Below are 16490 nucleotides of genomic sequence, written 5' to 3'. Positions count from 1 at the left end.
AGCTGTCAGTAGAATGCTGCACACCTGAACCTGTCGTGTCAGAAACCAACAGAAGCTTCACTTGGAAAATAAAGGTTGGGACTGTGGTGTTCTAGCAGAGTACAGGGTTACCTCAACCAAACCAAAAAGTGTAGGTAGCTGCCTGCTTTGGGCATGTACCTCTTTGTTGTGTGGTGTGTATTTTCCTGACTCATACTCGGCATTAATTTAGCAGACATTTGCTGAGCACTTATCTGTGCCATTAGGAATACAACTAAGACTGTGGCACCCAGACCCTCCCATAGTTGGTAGGATAGATGGACATCAGAATAAAAAGTTACAAGTGCTAGAACCTATAACCTTCAGGGCAGAGTGAATGGCCATTAGCAGTGATTCATCTATGGGGCTGACCATGCTGGACACCCTCTTCCCTGATCGCCCAAGCCAGCAAGGGGTTTCCATACTTCACGGGACAGTATCCGAGTTTTAGTTAGCATAGGTCTTCCATGCACTCCAGCTCTTCTGCTTCCTGTTTTCCCCAATCCCAAGTCTCTGGATTTTATCGAGGTGTCTCAGAAACCTATAAACATCCCTACCATACTGACTTTAAAAAGCACCATCTGGGCCCTCCCTGGTGGTGCACTGGGTTAAAGCACTGCACTAAGTAGCTAAAGTCACTTCAGCATGAGTTCAGTCCCCACCCCGGAGGTGACCACATGGCGTGGCAGACCTCTCCGGCCTCCCCTGCTGCTCCCGTCAGCGGTGTATTTCGTCAGTCAGCCTGTTCTCCTCCCCACTCTGTCTCTGGTGAATCCTCTCACCACTCCTGCACCTCTGAACTATACCCCAGCTCTGCATGCATAAATAATTCTTAAAAAAAAAAAAAAAAGCACCATCTGCCATATTGACACCTATCTATAATAACAGCCCTCCACGAAAGGCCTGGATCACTGTAGTGGATTTTTGACATTTAGATACCAGGTCTTTAGACACAGGTGACCACTGAAGTGGTCAAATCTTTCTCAGGAGGTCTGTGAGGACAGTTATCAGCCCTCTGACTAAAGCTCAGATACTGTCCAGTGGAGTGTAGGAACGCCTTGCTGGTTTGGGTGATCAGGGAAGAGCGTCCAGCATGGCGTTGTAGTTTTTGGAAGCATCTGAATCTCCTGTGGAGGCATGATGCTTGCTTTAGTCGAACCTTGGTTAGACACACTGGTGTGGAGTGGTGCGCTCTCTTGGGGTCTCGACCACGTGAGTGAGTGAGGGCTGTCGAGCTAAAGAGTGGTACTTGATCAGGCTGTTGTGTGGGCGCTCAGTGGGCACCCCAGTTACACCCCAGCCAAAGACATCACAAGAATGGCTCCACCTCTCATGTGTTCTAAGAACCCTTCTGCTGGACAATTAAATGTTTTTGTATTCTTTTATCAACAACAAAGATACATGCCATCACATGAAAAAGAAGAAATATGTATTAGCCAGAAACTGGTTAGATTTGGGTAGGGTTGCACTGGCGAGCCTGTGCGCTTGGCTGGTGAACTTCTTCCACAAAAGCAGGTTCTTTTGAAGAGAGCAGTGTGAAATGCATTTCCCATGTGCCCCACTGCAGAGAGCCTTGGGGTGGCAGGGAAGTTGTCAGAGGAGATCCCCGGGAGCCATGTGGCACTGGGCCTCCACTCCAGAGGGTACAGCCAAAGAGCGGAGACGGGCACCCCTTCCCAGCCCGCCCCACAGGGGCGTTCACCTGCTGACGGGTGAGGGGCCCAGGCGGCTGTGGACTGGGGCTTGAACAAAGGAGTGACATGACCAGATTTCTTTCCTTGTGGGAGCAGTTCTTGTTCTTGGTCAGAACTCAAGTGTTTGAAAAAATTCTCCCATCCCTCCCTGCAGAGTACCAGTTCTTAAAAGTGATTGTGTATTTTTCCAGAGCCCCCCTGTGCTTTCATCCTAGCATGTAATACACGCACGATATTATGTATTGTAACACATTATATACATATGATACACATAGCATGCATTTGTTAATATCACCAACAAGGGGTTAAACTTTGCGTGCTTGGGGGACAACTCTTAAGTTAATGAGATATGAGCATCTTTTGTTACTTTTGCCTCTTTAATGGCTGCATAATATTCCGTCAGTTTTCTCACCAGTCCTCTGGTGGGTGACATTAAGGTTGTCCAGGATTACAGATTATGGTAGCAAATATTACAGCGGAAGCAGCAGTGAACATCTTCACACAAACACATTTGTGTGCTCGAGAGTATTTTTTGGCACATTTCAGTCTTAGGACTGCTGCATGACACACATGTTAAGTTTTGGTCTTACTCTGCTGTAGAAAGGCAGTTTCTACCCACCCCACCCCCAGTTAGCACTGTCTGCACCTGTGTGGTGTCAGTCTTCTTAAGCTTGGTCAATTTGTTAAGTGGAAACCTTTTTTTAAAAAGTATCAGGTTTATGTTTTTACATTCTAAGTACTTTTCCTTTTGTGAATTGTGTGGTCTTTTCCTTTGTTCAATTATTAGTTTTTTTTTTCTCTTGATACAGAACTCATTACTGGTTTGTCTTTTTACCATAGCTTCTTTTTCTTTAACATAGAAAAGTTTTAGATTTTCATAGAGTAAAATCTATCAGTAATTTCTTTTAGCCTTCAAGGTCAAATTATCCATGCTTTTAGGAAGTCCTTCCCCGGTTGCAGATTATAGTTTTATAGTAATAATTTTATCTATTACTTTCATGCTGTTGTTTATTAATTAAAATGTTTGCTCTCTGTTCTCCACACCTGCAAAGCATAGCTGTTCCTCCAGAGCCATTTATAGGATAATTCTGCCTTTACTGCTTTGAAGCAATCCTTCCATCACCATTTACTGTGTGCGGTGCGTTTCTTCTCCCCGTGATGACCTGGATCCCCCGGCCATGGAGTTAGATTGTTGGATGGGGACCTGGGGAGGAGGGAGATTGAATGTTAGCTGTTAGAGGATTGCAGTATCAGAAATGATTAACACTGAAAGAGAAAGTTTGGAGAAGAGCGTTTGGGGTCGGTGGGGTTAGAGATTGGAAGGACGTTGTCGCGTGGGCTCTTAGCAGGTCGCCCCAGTTCTCTTCTCGGCTTCACCATGGCTGCCCCTTCTGCTTCTCTGTGAGTCCGAAACTTCAGCCTCACCCCAGAGGACTTGTTAAAACACAGATTTGTTGACCCCACCCTCAGAGCTGGGCGCAACGTGAGAATGTGCATTTCTGCCCACTCTCCGGGCTGCTGGCCGGCTGCTCTGAAGACAGCACTCCCCGTCAGGCCCTGACTACCACGGATGCCCCCGCCGCCGCCGGTCGCCGGGTCAGCTGCTCTCGCCCGGGTCTTGTCCCTTAGGGCGTCCGGACACAGCGAGGCTGCAGTGGTGAGAGTAGAAGTGGAGAGAGGAGTAAACCCAAAGACATTGTGAAAGAGAGATGAATGGTCTTTGCAGACTGAGAAGAAGTGAGGGACAGAGGAGCAGGAAGCGAGAGGCCTTCTCTAAACACTGCCACTGGGTTTAGCCTTTCGGTTTCGAAAACCCCTCTTTCATCTTGTTACTTCCCTCAAGAATCTGCAGTGATATAAATCTACAATGCGATTTATTTGAATAAAATACAACTGGCAGTTGACACCCAACCAGTGTGGTTGCTCTCGTTTTGTCTAAGTTAAATCTCATTATGGCAAATGACTTTGCCGGTAGAGCTCTGCGTTACCAAATACTTTCAAACCCGAGCCAGTGACCTACTTTAAGGAATATCCAATTTAACAATTCCAGTTCAGCAAACTAACTTGGCTAGCTTTCTAGGGCTTGTTACAAAATTTAATCAGAAGTACGTTTGTATTAAAAAATGTCGGTTTCTAAGAGTTAGCTGAAACCTATTTAGAAATTCTGTTTGTTGTCATGTGTAGTCTCCTTTTATCTCTTTATACACTCGCTTTCTGTAGTTACCATTTTCTTAGGCATGCTGGGGGAAAAGAGGCGAGGGCATTATGCCAGATATTCATGTTTGTAATCATAAATGCAAATGAGACCAGAGTGTGTATTTGTACAGGTGGGCTGAAATAAATAGATGACAGTGAAAGCTTGTTTATAAAGATCATTGCTTCTGATCTTGGAAAATAAGTACAGAGATATGCTTTGGGTTTTTGAGATATTTGGTATGTGACACTTTTATTTTTAAAAGCTGAATTTTCTTATTATTCTTTATTCTTGGGTTATTAGTCCCATGGGCAGGTGAGAGTGTAAAAATAGGGGAATTTCAGTTAGATATATATCGATAGCATACCAAGTGTTTGTAATTTTATAAAACAAACTTACTAAGGTACAATTTACATACCATAAAATTCACTCATTTTAGATGCTCAGTTAAAACATTTTTAGTAAATTTACATAGCTGTGTAATCCTCATCACAACTTAATTTGAGACATCCTTTATACCCATTTGCTGTCAATCCTTGTTCCTACTCCCAGCTCCAGGAAACTACTAACTTGCTGTCTGTCTCTAGGTTGTACCACTTCTGGGCATTTCATGTCAGTAGGATCATACCATACCTGGTCTTTTATGGGTGGCTTCTTTCACTGGGGTTAGTGTTTCTGTTTCACCTGTTCTGGTATAAAGCACATCGCTGTTGTGTATGAGGTCAGTAGTTCTTTTTGATGGCTGAATAGTTTTCTACTGGGTGGGTGAACCACGGTTTATATAGCCATTCAGTAACTGATGAACATTAGAGTGGTTTCTACTTTGTGGCATTGTGAATACTGCTGCTTTGAATATTCACCTAGTGAAATGTGTCACCTACAGACAATGTTTTGATGTTATATGAGTCATTCATACCAAAATGAGAAATGTTTAAAAATGAAGTTTGGGGAATTTCATTGCAAAACAGCCTGACCCCAAAATAAAAATCTTAATCTTAGTGCATAACAGATTGCATTTTTACACTATTTCCCTTTAAAAGCCTTTCCAGACTTGCAATTCAACAGTAATTAAAGCCGTAAAACCTCATATGGTAGCGCTTCACAGTTAAAAGTTATTGCCCTAGTCGTCAGCAATAATGGGCCTCACAGTCGCCTTTCAGGGAGACAGCACAGCATTGCTACCTGGATTTGTTGCTGCTGGAGGGAGTCACCCATCTCCTGAGGCCATTGTTGCAGGAATCTCATCAAGACGCTGCTTCCATTTTGTGTTGTGCACACAGGACAGGGCAGCCCGCAGGACTGCCCCTCTGTGGGGGCTCTGTCATGCTCGTGTCGTCGTGGCTTACTCATTCCTCAGCTATTCAGCGAGCAGAGGCCCTGTGCTAGCGGTTGGTAGTCAGGCATGAACTACCCTTCAGGACTGTGTCCAAGAGAATTAACTGTAACGCTGAGCTAGGGGAACCGGAGAAGAGTCTCCAGTGTGGAGGGGTGTTGGGGGATATGAAAGAATCGTCAGCGTGGATTGATAATGTGATAGCCACTGGCTAGTGAGTAACATCAGAAAATAATACTAGTATCAGCCAGATGATGATGATAAGAGTCAAACCCACGCTGACTCTGTCCCAGGCACCTTCTGAGCACATCACATTCATTTGCCTGTTTAATCTCCACAGTAACCCATGAGGGAGGTGATATTTTTATCCTCTTTAACTTATGAGGAAGTTGTGAAGCTCAGCTTGTAACTTGACAAAGGTCCCACAGCCAGTCACTGTCAGAGATGGAACCAGAATCACACATGTGGCCCCGTCTGTCCCCTGAAAGTTTCTGCAGGTGACGACAGCGGGCTGTGTCTTGGATGACAGTATGTGCATGGCCTGGCAGAGAGGTGGTAGGGATGTGGTTTCCTGTGCAGGGAGGTATCACCTGTCAAAGGTAAAGAACCACAGGGGTGAGCATGTGTGTGGCAGAAGGCTCAAGAGAACACGGGGGCGAGAGACGGGATTAGAAAGCGGGGGCCGGGTGGTGGCGAGGGCCCCGGGTTCTGTCCTCTCTTTTTACTTACGGCTAGACCACTTTTCTCGGTATTAGTTTTGCTTTGTCTTGCGCTCAGTCTTTTTTGTTGTGAAATTTACTGTACCACCAGAAGAGTGCATGAAACACGAAATGAAGCGTAATTGCCACGTTTCTGGGGACCCAGTGGCCCTCGGGAGCCCTTCGCCGGTTGCAGTCTCTGCCTCCCACGGAAGGTAGCTCCTCTTCTGGTTCTTGAGACTAGTTCGGGCCGATCTTGAACACAGGGGATGAGCTGTTAATCGTGTGTGCAGGATTCATCCACGTCGCTCTGTGTGCTGTCGCTCCGTCACTCTCCCTGCCGTGAATATGCTGGACGCGGCTGCCACTTTACTGCTGAGACCCTTGGGTTGAGCATGGAGGGGGCTTGTACGCTCCTGCTCCGTTCCAGATACTTCCTTACACGTCCTCAGTGCACATGCGTGTGAGCTCGGGGTGCATGCCTGGGAGTGGCGGGCTGGGTCATGAAGTGCGTCCGCCTCTCCCTTTGGAAGATTCTTCCAGGCTGCTCCCGAGTGGGTAAAGCAAGTCGCCTTCCCTCGGTAATATGAGCGCTCCTGTTCCATGTCCTCATCAGCACTTGATATTAGCAGTTCAAAAAAGTCAGTAAATTTTAAAATTTCACCCGTTCTGGTATAAAGCACATCGCTGTTATTTGCTTTTTAAATTTCCCCTCCTGGTGTCTTCTGCTGCTCTCACTTTCAGTTGGTGCCAGCTGCCTCCCCAAAGCCAGTTCACGGTCTGATCACGCAGCTGCGTGGTCTCCCCTCCTCTAGCTTCCTGCACATTTTCCTATGGAGTTAGCACTCTGTTTTTCACATCGAACTCCGTTACCTAAATACGAGCCTTTCTTTGGGTTAATGTGGCCTGCTTTTTTTTTTTCCCTTACAACTATCTTTTCCTGAAGAAAAATTCTGAATTTCTGTGTCGCCACACTGATCTGTGTTTAATAATAGATGGTTTTGGTATCCTGTTGAAAATACCCTTTCCTACTCCTAAGCTATGAAAGTGTCGTCCCATATTATCTTCCAGAAGTTCTCTGTCTTTCACCTGTGGGTTGTAGCTCACCTGGAGCTGACTGTTGTGTGTGGTAGTCCTTCTGAGCTGGCTAGTGCTCTCCGCCTTTGAGATAGCGTGTGTGTTTTGCCCACATTTCTAGCTCCCTCGGAAGAATGGTTGGTTGAGTTACCTAGTTTACTGCTCCCAGAAGCAGAACTCTCTTTTGGTTTCACTTTGATTTTAAAGTGATCTGTTCTGTGAAAGTGCCTTAGTGAGTATATTTGCAAAAAAAAAGAAAAAAAGCTGAAAAACTATATAGATTCGTGGCTGTTTCTATTTTTTATGTTTTTAAAATTTAAACCTAAAAGAAGTTTGCTTTTCTGTGCTTCTCTCAGCTATGAAATTGTTAGACAACTTAAAACTGCCACATAAAACGAACAACTGTACTTACTGAAAGGTAATTTCAGACATGCATCATGGCGAAATCTGCAGTCACAAAGGACACGCGATCAGACACCGATGTCAGCGCCGCCGACCCGCACTCCCGCTCGCCTTCTCCCGTATATTTAAACCTCCTTTTTGGCCGGGGCGGACTGTATACAAACCACATCCAGAATGCTTTTAGTTTGTGCCCCAAAATAGGAAGAAAATGTTTTCAGTTTATGGCAGCTAGCTCCATGACATACGAGGCTCCAGGAGCTGTTTTTACAGCACAAGATGCACAGGGCCAGAGCAGCAAACTCACATGATCGCTGGCAAGGAAAAGCTGGCTACGTGGCTGATGTTAAATTTACTTTTTTAGACTGCCAGATCAAGAAATGTCTGCAGAGTTTGAGTCTGTAGCGGGGAGATGATTTTGCAGTTAGTAAACACCCGGGGAAGCCACTGTGCGGTGGCTTCTCTGAGCCATTTTACGGCTGCTAGAGGACACACGGTGCAGGCGCCAGAGAGGAAAGCCTGACGTGGCCTCCGGGGAATGTCGCCTGGGGAAGCGGGCCTCTCCCTCCACGCCCAGGCACTCCCGCGCACACGCACACACGCACACGCACACGCACGTGCGTACACACCCCCCGGCCGAGAGGCTCCTTCCCCTGCAGACGCCGCCTGGTGCTGCCAGGGCTGCCAGGGCTGTCTTGGGGCTCACAGTGGAGGTGCACCTGGTTGTGGCCGGGCCCTCGACAGTCAGCGCTGCTCGTCCACGAGCACGTAGGGCTCTCCAGCCACACACTTCCTTCCTGCCCACCCCTGGCGCTCCTTCTCTCTAAATGCATGGTGCCCAGAGTGGGCATCATGCCTGCCCCCACCCACCCACCCCACTCAGGTCCCTTCCAGGGGCCTGGGGCCATTGTCTAGCCTCTGGCTCTTACGCTGCTTTAATGCTCAGAGAACACTGCCTGTTTTAACGTGTTCTCACTAGTGTGCTGCGGGGCTCCCAGGGGCCCCGTGAAGTGCCACCGGGCAGAGGAGTGAGCGCAAAGGCAAGTACGGGAGGGACGCAGCTGGCTCCTGTCCTGCAGGCCCCAGCGATAGTTGCAGAAATGCTGAGCAGGGATGGAGCCTGGCGTCAGTGTCTTGTCGTTTAAAGTTTTCTAATTAAAAATTCTAATTTTAAGTCAGCCTTTGAAATGGGTATTTATGAAATAGTGTCAGTTTTCAGTTGTCATCGTATGATGGTCAGTGTGGGTAATTGTGCTCATCACAGCCAAGTGCTCCTTGGGGCCCTTAGTAACTTTTTAGTGCAAGAGGGATCCTGAGCCCAAAGTTTGAGAACCATCAGTTCAGCCTGGGTTCTGGGTGGCGTCCTTCTCCCTGGAGGCTGCGCAGAGGGCCCAGCCCACTGTTCCCTGTGCCTAGTGTTTGTGCAGTTGCTTGGTGAGCTGCTCTGTCCTCCTCCACGTCTGCTCAAGGCCGCGGAGGACAGGCTCCTACCTCAGGTGAGAGCTCGGCGCCGCCGGGCCTGGCGCTGAGTGCGGCACGCTGCCGTTGGGGTCTCTGACGTTTCCTCACTCGTCTGTTGAAGAACTCATGCGCTTAAGAAAACAACCACCTAAATCGAAATACCACGTAAAAGTATATATTACAGATAGAGAGTGAAGGCTTTTTAAGTAAGTGGAAGGTTGTCAGCAAGTTGGGTGTTTTTCAAGAGCTGAGGCTGTCGGCCTGTCAGTCGGCAGTCAGTCCGACCGAGGCCCCTGCTGAAGCGCCGAGTTGCACAGAGAGTCGGGAGGTCCAGGGTCGGGGGCTGGCCTGACCGCCGCCCCCGTCGGCCCAGGACCACGGGCACTCATGGTTTGTGTGGAGGTCTCCAGGTGGAAGCTCCCGATCTGAAGCCCTCCTGGCAAAGGACTGACAGATTGTCCCGCGCACGGGTGAGCTCGTCGGTTAGTGACGCAACTGACCCGTGTAGCCCCAGGACAGGTGCGTCGGGCTTCCTTAGCTCTGCTTCAGTCAGAGTTTGCTTTACTGGACAGCTTATGTCAGGGTCTTGCTTTCGGTTCAGAAGTCTCTGTCACGACTTCTCCCTGGATTCTATGGGTCTCTGCGAGTAGCACCCTGCCCTGAGAGCGCGGGGTTACCCCGCAGTGGTCCTAGACAGGCCCGTGCCTGTGGGAGACCTATCCACCCCCCAGTGACGGTGGAGATGGGGGCTGGAGTCTGGACTGTGCCCTGGTCTGCTGAAACAGGTGAGAAGCAGCGGCCTTACTTGAGCCAGAATGCCGCACAGCGTGAACTTCATCCCCGCACTGTGTGTGTATGCCACGAGAGGATCAGAATGTGCTTTGCTCCACCCCCACTTTAAATGATGGTGATGCAGTGGTAAGCAAGACTCAGGCTTGGCCATCAGGACGTGTCAGACTAGTACACGCAGCACGGACACGCTGCCTAGGACAGTCACTAACTCAGAGGACAGACCCATCCGACGGCCGCCGCCAGGGCGGGGTCCAGAAGCCCTTCTCGGAAGGGCTCCGCATCTGGGCCGGGAGGCCTCTGGGAAGCCTTTGTCCTGCGAGTGGAGCTGGTGCAGCACAAGGAGCATGCAGGGGCGCACGGAGCCCGCAGCACTTAGGGAAACCGAGGCAACTTGGTTTTGGAAGGTGGAGCTGAGAGATGAGCAGGTACACAGCCAGTTCCCAGGGGGACCTGGATTTTGTGTGGAAGGTGGACGAAGGGCCTTGCAAAGGCAGTGTGGTTTCGGTTGGAATTAAAGGTGGCTTTACGGAGTGGGGGTGGTGGGGGAGAGGCTTGAGGGTAAGAAAACTAATTGTTTAAACAGCAATTGGTGTAAACAGGGTGATAGGTGATGCCACAACCGAGGCCAGCACTGAGGCGGTGGCAGTAAAAATACTATAGTACATGCTGAAACACGTGGGGGCTAGAGTTGACAGAGTTGGGTGAGAGGAAGCTGCTGCTGCTGGTCCCAGATTTTCTGAGTGGGATGAGAGTATTCCCAAGAGAGGCAAAGGAGAACACACTTTGGAGGGGGGGAGGGGGTTAGTTGAGTTTTAGACATCCTGGATTTTAGGGACCAGTGACACACGAGACGAAGTCCATTAACATTAGGCCATTACACAGGTGGCTTTGAAGCGTGTGACCAAGGTCAGCACTAGAGAGAGAAGTGGATTCATCAGATGCTGGTGTCATTGCATCAGCAGAGAGAAAAGGATGCTCCTCACCAGAGAGAAGGAGGGATGAATGCCCTGGGGCCTCCCCAGCCGTGGGACAGGCAGAGGAGGCTAGCGAGGAACTCGTCCTCTCCTGTGGGGTCAGGGGCTCAGCTTGCCCTGTGTCAGATTGGACGTCAAGACGACGCTTGATCCTTGGGCCAGGAGTCAAGTCTGCTTCCTTCACCGCAACCTGTGAAGCACAGAAGCAGCAGCCGAGCAGCACCACCCCTGCCCGTGGTGGGGATCTGAAAGTCCACAGTACCGACAAGGCCTCCGGCTACCGGCAAACCGGGGTACGCAGCACCCAGGCACAGCCAGAGGCCGGAACTGGGCCAGGCGCCCGCACCGCTGAAACCGCGGCGTCCTCAACACCAGCACAGCCAGGCGCTCCCAGGCGACAGGAGGCTGGGTCACTCTGGTGTTTAAATACCAAGGAGCGGTGAACACAGATGACCGTTGAACAGCAGCCGTGTGTCTGACGTCGGGAGCAGCTAAGGCGGGAAATCACGTGGCCCTGATTAAGTCGCCAATGAGAGAGCAGGGCATTAAGGCGCAGGAGTCAGCTTCATTGTTAAGGAGCCGAAGCGAGAAAGAGGGCCGGGAGGCACAAAAGCCAGGGAGATTTTAAGAGTAAAGTGTTGCTTCTAGGAACGGGCAGCCTTGGACATCTTCACGGGCTTTCCAGAGAGCTGCCTGAGGGGCAGCGAGCCGCACCGACTCCTCCAGCCTGGCACAGCAGCCCTGCGCGGTGCGGCCGCTCCGCCTGCGCGCCCAGGTCGGCAGTCTCGGTGCCCCCCACAGGGCCCCTTGCCCGGCCGGCGGCGCCCGCTCCAGGGCTGGCTCTCTGGGACCTGAGTCTGCCCGGGCTGCTGGCGTCTGTTCCTTCCGGGAGACCCTCCCGCCGCCTTGCGGCCCTCCGCGTCCTTCACAGCTGCTGCTTCGCTTAAGATGCCTCTTCCGGACGTCTTGCTTGAAGTTAGGCCAGTTGCCAGCGAGGTAGTCAGGGTTTCCACTGTGTTTGTGACTCAGTCAGAAGGTCATAGTGTTTTCTTAAATATCTGTCTGTCTCCCAAGACCCTTGCTGGGTAGCAAAGTGGTAACAGTGCCGAGGCCCCAGCAGGGCAGGGTGGGGAGGGGAGAGGTAGTAGGCAAGGGCCTTGGCCCACACCACTTGAACTTTTAAAAAGTTCAAAATAGGAGCATTACATTTACATTTACAAGAAATATGCTCAGTAATCAGGTTTGGAAATTAAACTTGATGTTGTTCATAAGTAAATACAGTTGACTGAATATGTTTCCTTCAGCTTGTGTCCCTGGGTGGGATGACTGGTTTCTTTCTTTCTGTTTTTTTTTTTTTTTTTTTTTTTTTTTTTTTAAGATTTATTACACATACAAAACTCGGGTACAGGCCAGAGGTGTGGGGGCTGGGGGGAAGGTGAGGGACCTCACCAGAGACAGAGTGGGAAGAGCAGAATAGGCAGATCCACTGAAAGCCACTGCTGAGGGGAGCAGCGGGGAGATAGCCGAGGTCTGCTGCGCCCTGTGGTGCTGAGGTCACACTTAGCCACATAGTTCACGTCTTCTGTGAGGCCCAGCCCCATGCTGGAGAGGCAGCCCACTCCCCAGCCTCCCCCAGAGCCACTTCTCGGGATGCAGCCTAGAAGGGGACACACTCCCAGGCCGGCATGAGGATTCAGTTCTGCTGGACCCCTGGACTCCTCCTGAGACCATCAGAGATGTGCAGGACACAGAGCATCCCATTCCCAGGCGCCCTGATGGTGAAGACAGACCTGGGAGACAAGCAGGTCCCGGGGAGGGGTACTGGGCCACAGAGGTGCCAGGGAGGTAGCTGAGGAAGGGAAAGGGCAGGGGGCCTGTGGAGACGTTGCTGGGGTGTCATGGGCAGGAGACCAGGTGCAGGCCACGCCAGTGGGCCATGATGTGGTGAAGGGTGAGAGGATTCTTGACTTCTAGCCTGAAGGTAATGGGTAGTGACTGACTGGCTTCCGGCAGTGATAAAATCAGAGGTCAGTTTTGCTTTTCAGAAAGAAACATGCTGGAACTATGGTGTGTCTAGAGGGAGGTAGAGATGCTAGCAAAACACCACTGAGATTCATCATGGCGTCACTTCATGCGAGCTTTATTTATTCAGACACTGGTTAAAAATCCACTGAAGCAGAGGTGATGACAGATAAGAGGGCAGCAAGATGCTTTCAGGACTCACTGAAGCACCGCCTCAAACACTGGGATGCAGTGTGGGACCCACACCAGCACGTCCAGCGGTAGCTTCCAGGCATGGAACGTGCCTGCTTGGACAGAGCCCTTAATGTGATTGCGAAATGAAGAGGCCCACTTCCAAATAGTGATGGCTTCCTGTCTCCGCTGGGCTGTCTGGCATTGTTGACGCCACTGTCACACACACAGAAGGCAAGTTATTCCCCGAGCATTCACTTCTGCCATTGTGAAATGGAGGGTCGAGCCTGGTGTCACTAAACATTGGCTATAAATGTCTGTCATTTCATATGTGTTCATATATATCTATATATCTTTCCTTATAGACTTATTATCTCTATATATCTCTACAGAGAGTTGATATTCCATGAATCAGTCATTGTGAAATAAATTTTTACTCATTTGTTAGTAACGTACCATGATCCAGTTTGGTGTTAACCAGGTCATTCTATTATTTGGGAATGGATTGGGGAGGGGGAAAACTAAGTCCCGCGAGGCCAGCTCTCAGAGTCCTCCTGCAGCAGGAAATGGAGATGGCTATGAAAATGAAGAAGGATGGGTAGTCTAGTGGTGATGAAGAATTTGGGGTGAATCCATATGGTGAAAACAGAAGAGACAGTTGCTAATGGACTGTGAGGAATCCAGGATGAATCTGAGGCTCTTACTGGGCGCCTGGGTGGGGTCTGTGCCCTTGACGGGGGCCCTGAGGCCGGAGACTCAGGATTGGGCAGGGGATGAACAGTGCATTTGGGGACATGTTGATTCTGAAGCAGTGATGAGACACCCTCATGTCAAATGGAGAAGCTGAAAATGTAGTCTGTAGTTTTCTGGTAACAAGTAAGATAAAAGACAGGTTTAACGCAGATCTTCTTGTTTCTTCGGAAAACTTACCTTGACTGAGCATGCACCTGGTATCCTGCCCTGTACGTATTTACCTGACGTCTAAAGGAAGCTGCTCTTACTGTTCCCATACAGATGAGGCTGGGGAGGCCACAGGTCGGGCTGGTGGGTGGGGAGGCCTGGCTCTGCTGGCCATGTGAACTCCTGTCCCGTGGCCCTTGCTGCAAACCTGTGGCTCACTCTGATTTTCCTCTTTCCAGGGTTTTGGATTTTTGCACTGAATGTAACCTAGACTCACCTTCACGGGCTGGTGTTGCCCCTGGGATACTGTCAAAGGTAAGTTTTCAAAGTGATACCCACTGTGCGTTGGCAATGAAATAGAAGAATCTTCATCTTGAAAGATGGAAAATGCACTCCAGTGTCACTGCTGCTTCCCAAGTTCTCGCAGGGAGGTGTTGAACACGGCCCTCACAGTGGGCATCACGTCCTGGTAGTCGTGTTTTCAGGTTGACACTATGTTGGCCCCTCGTCCCGTGATGCTAGAATTGGCTCCGGGCTTCCTGCACTTCTGCAGCTCTGCATGAGTGTATTCCAGCCCCTCACGCTGCCCTGCATCCATGCTACCGGGGGGCAGCTTTTCCAGGAGAGACGTCCTTGTGCCACTCGTGGGTTCACACAGCTGCCGGGACTCCAGGTTGCCACACAAGCCCTCCAGAAGCCCCATTCCACCCAGTGTTACTGGCTGCTTTTTCTGGGAACTGCCCTCCATAAGCCTCACCAGACCGTTCTCTGCCTTCTGGAGACTTCGTTCTTTTCTTGCTTTGTGCCTGTTTGAGGGCCTGGAAGAAGCAGCAAGGTCGCAGCTACCCACTCTTCCTTCGCCTGTTTCCTTGGCCCCGCCTCCATGCTCTGGCAGGATTTCCTAATCATGTTCACTGGGCATTTAGCAGCAGTGACAGACTTTCGTTATTTCACAGCAGAGTTAGTGGCTGAGTCTGCCTCCTTTGCTGGTCCGAACATTCCTGGAGAAGTGGAAGTGTTTCTCGAGCCTCCTGGCTGCTCGGTGGTAGCCACACGCTGTAGATGTACGCCTCAGACTGCCGCCTCCGGCCCGTGCATGGAGGGAGGTGTGATGATTAGAAAGTGAAGTCACTTGTTTTAAGATTACACAGCTAATAAATGACAATCATAATTCTGCTCCCTCAAAACCAGAGCTCACTGCGGTCCCTACACACCAACCTCATAGCACCTGTCCTGTGTCGGGGCCCAGCAAGTATTTATTGAATTGCGATCCATTGCAGTTTAAACAAAAAGAACTTAATTGATTAATCCAGGCTTTCTTGCATAGAAACATATTGAATTCCTATTGCACGTCAGGTACACAGCTGTAAGTAGGCTGTGACTAGAGATTAGTGAGATGTAGTGTCTGGTATCAAAGGGTTGACAGTCTACCAGTGGAGGCAGCTATGTGAGCAGATGAATCCAATAAAATGAAACAGATCCCTCAGTCAAATTCAGCAAGCCACGCCAGGGCGCCGAAGAAGGGACCAGACATTCTGCTTACAGTGGGTCAGGCAGCACATCCTAAACCCGAGACTCGCATGACGAGTGGCGTTTGCTCACTTGGTAGTGGAGGAGGAAAAGGCAGCGTGTTAATAGGAGCGAGGACGTGCAGCCTACGGCCATCTGGCTGCTGCGGCTGGGAGCGGTTCCTGAGGGCTTTGCCAGAGGCCTGGCTGATGACGCCGGAGACAGGTGAGCACTGGGCCTGAGGGCTGTGCAAATAGTGCCATTTGCCCACGCCCAGGACACCTCTCCTGGTCATCAGCGTTTGCAAGTCTTGTCCTGTGCCAAAGCACTGCGCCAGGTCAAGACGTGCACGTCCCCCACACGGAGCCGGCCATCACCCTAGGCAACAGCCCGTGCGCAGCAGACGTCAGACGCCCACATCGTCAGCTCCCCACCACTTGGTCACCCCTGGTTCGTCTCCACATCCACACCGGCAGCCTCGTCTCGGTGTTTTCATGGCCCTGTCAGCGCCGACATGCCAGGCCCTTTGTGGCGCCCCAGGCGGGCCTCTAGCTTGCCTGGGCGCCTTCCCAGGCCCACCTTGATGGCCGTCCATTTTGTCAAGGAGCAGAACTGACTTAGACCCTTAGGCAAAGCAGAACGTCATCAAGCCTTCTTCCAGAAACACATTAAAAAATGTAAGCTTCCTCCCACACAAAATATAAGAGCAAACTGAATAAAGGACAGGTGGGAAAATTAATAGGATATCCAGTAAGACTGTGTGGTGGTCAGGAAGGCTTTCAGAAGTAGCAATTGACTAGATGGTTAGAGGACAGTAGAGGGGGATGGAGCGATTTCAAGAGGGCTTTGAGCTGAAATCAGCAAGTTGTGTGGAAAGAATGAAAAGGGGCTGCCTGCGGACTGGGGCGCAGGGAGCGCGGCTTGGGGGTCGGTGAGGGGAGTAGCCAGAGCAGGCAGTAGTGAAATGCGGTAGTGAAATGCTGATCAAGTCGAAGTGTGTTGTTCACGTTACGGTGATGGGATCACTGGGGAGATAAGACTAGTACAGAAAAGTGAACTTAATTCTCAAGACTTCAGCTGTAAATTGGAATTGAAAGGAACCCAAGTTCTAAAACAGCGGGAATACAGGAGGTAGAGATTAAGTTCACTTTTGTTCCTAACAAAGGCGACAGGAGAACGGCTCGTCTCTGTGGGCAAGGCAGCTTCCCAGTGCTGCACCCCAGAACTTAGCAGGTGACTGATGCGATA

General features: G+C 50.2%; 1 protein-coding gene across 6 annotated transcripts in view; it reads left to right on the top strand.

Moving 5' to 3' along the window:
* TNRC6B (trinucleotide repeat containing 6B) overlaps positions 1 to 16490 on the top strand; it is a 180068-nt gene that overhangs the window by 31827 nt on the left and 131751 nt on the right. For all 6 annotated transcript variants that reach the window (XM_012720494.1, XM_012720491.1, XM_012720493.1 and 3 more), the window contains exon 2: positions 13973 to 14048. The gene's annotated coding sequence lies outside the window, so the exon portion shown is untranslated. The remainder of the gene's footprint in view (positions 1 to 13972; positions 14049 to 16490) is intronic.

Source organism: Condylura cristata, unplaced genomic scaffold (genome assembly GCF_000260355.1).
Source record: "Condylura cristata isolate star-nosed mole 26May11 unplaced genomic scaffold, ConCri1.0 scaffold00004, whole genome shotgun sequence".
NCBI classification, from domain to species: Eukaryota; Metazoa; Chordata; class Mammalia; order Eulipotyphla; family Talpidae; genus Condylura; species Condylura cristata.
The sequence above is the reverse complement of the archived record's forward strand: the minus strand, read 5'-3'. Positions and strand labels throughout refer to the sequence as shown.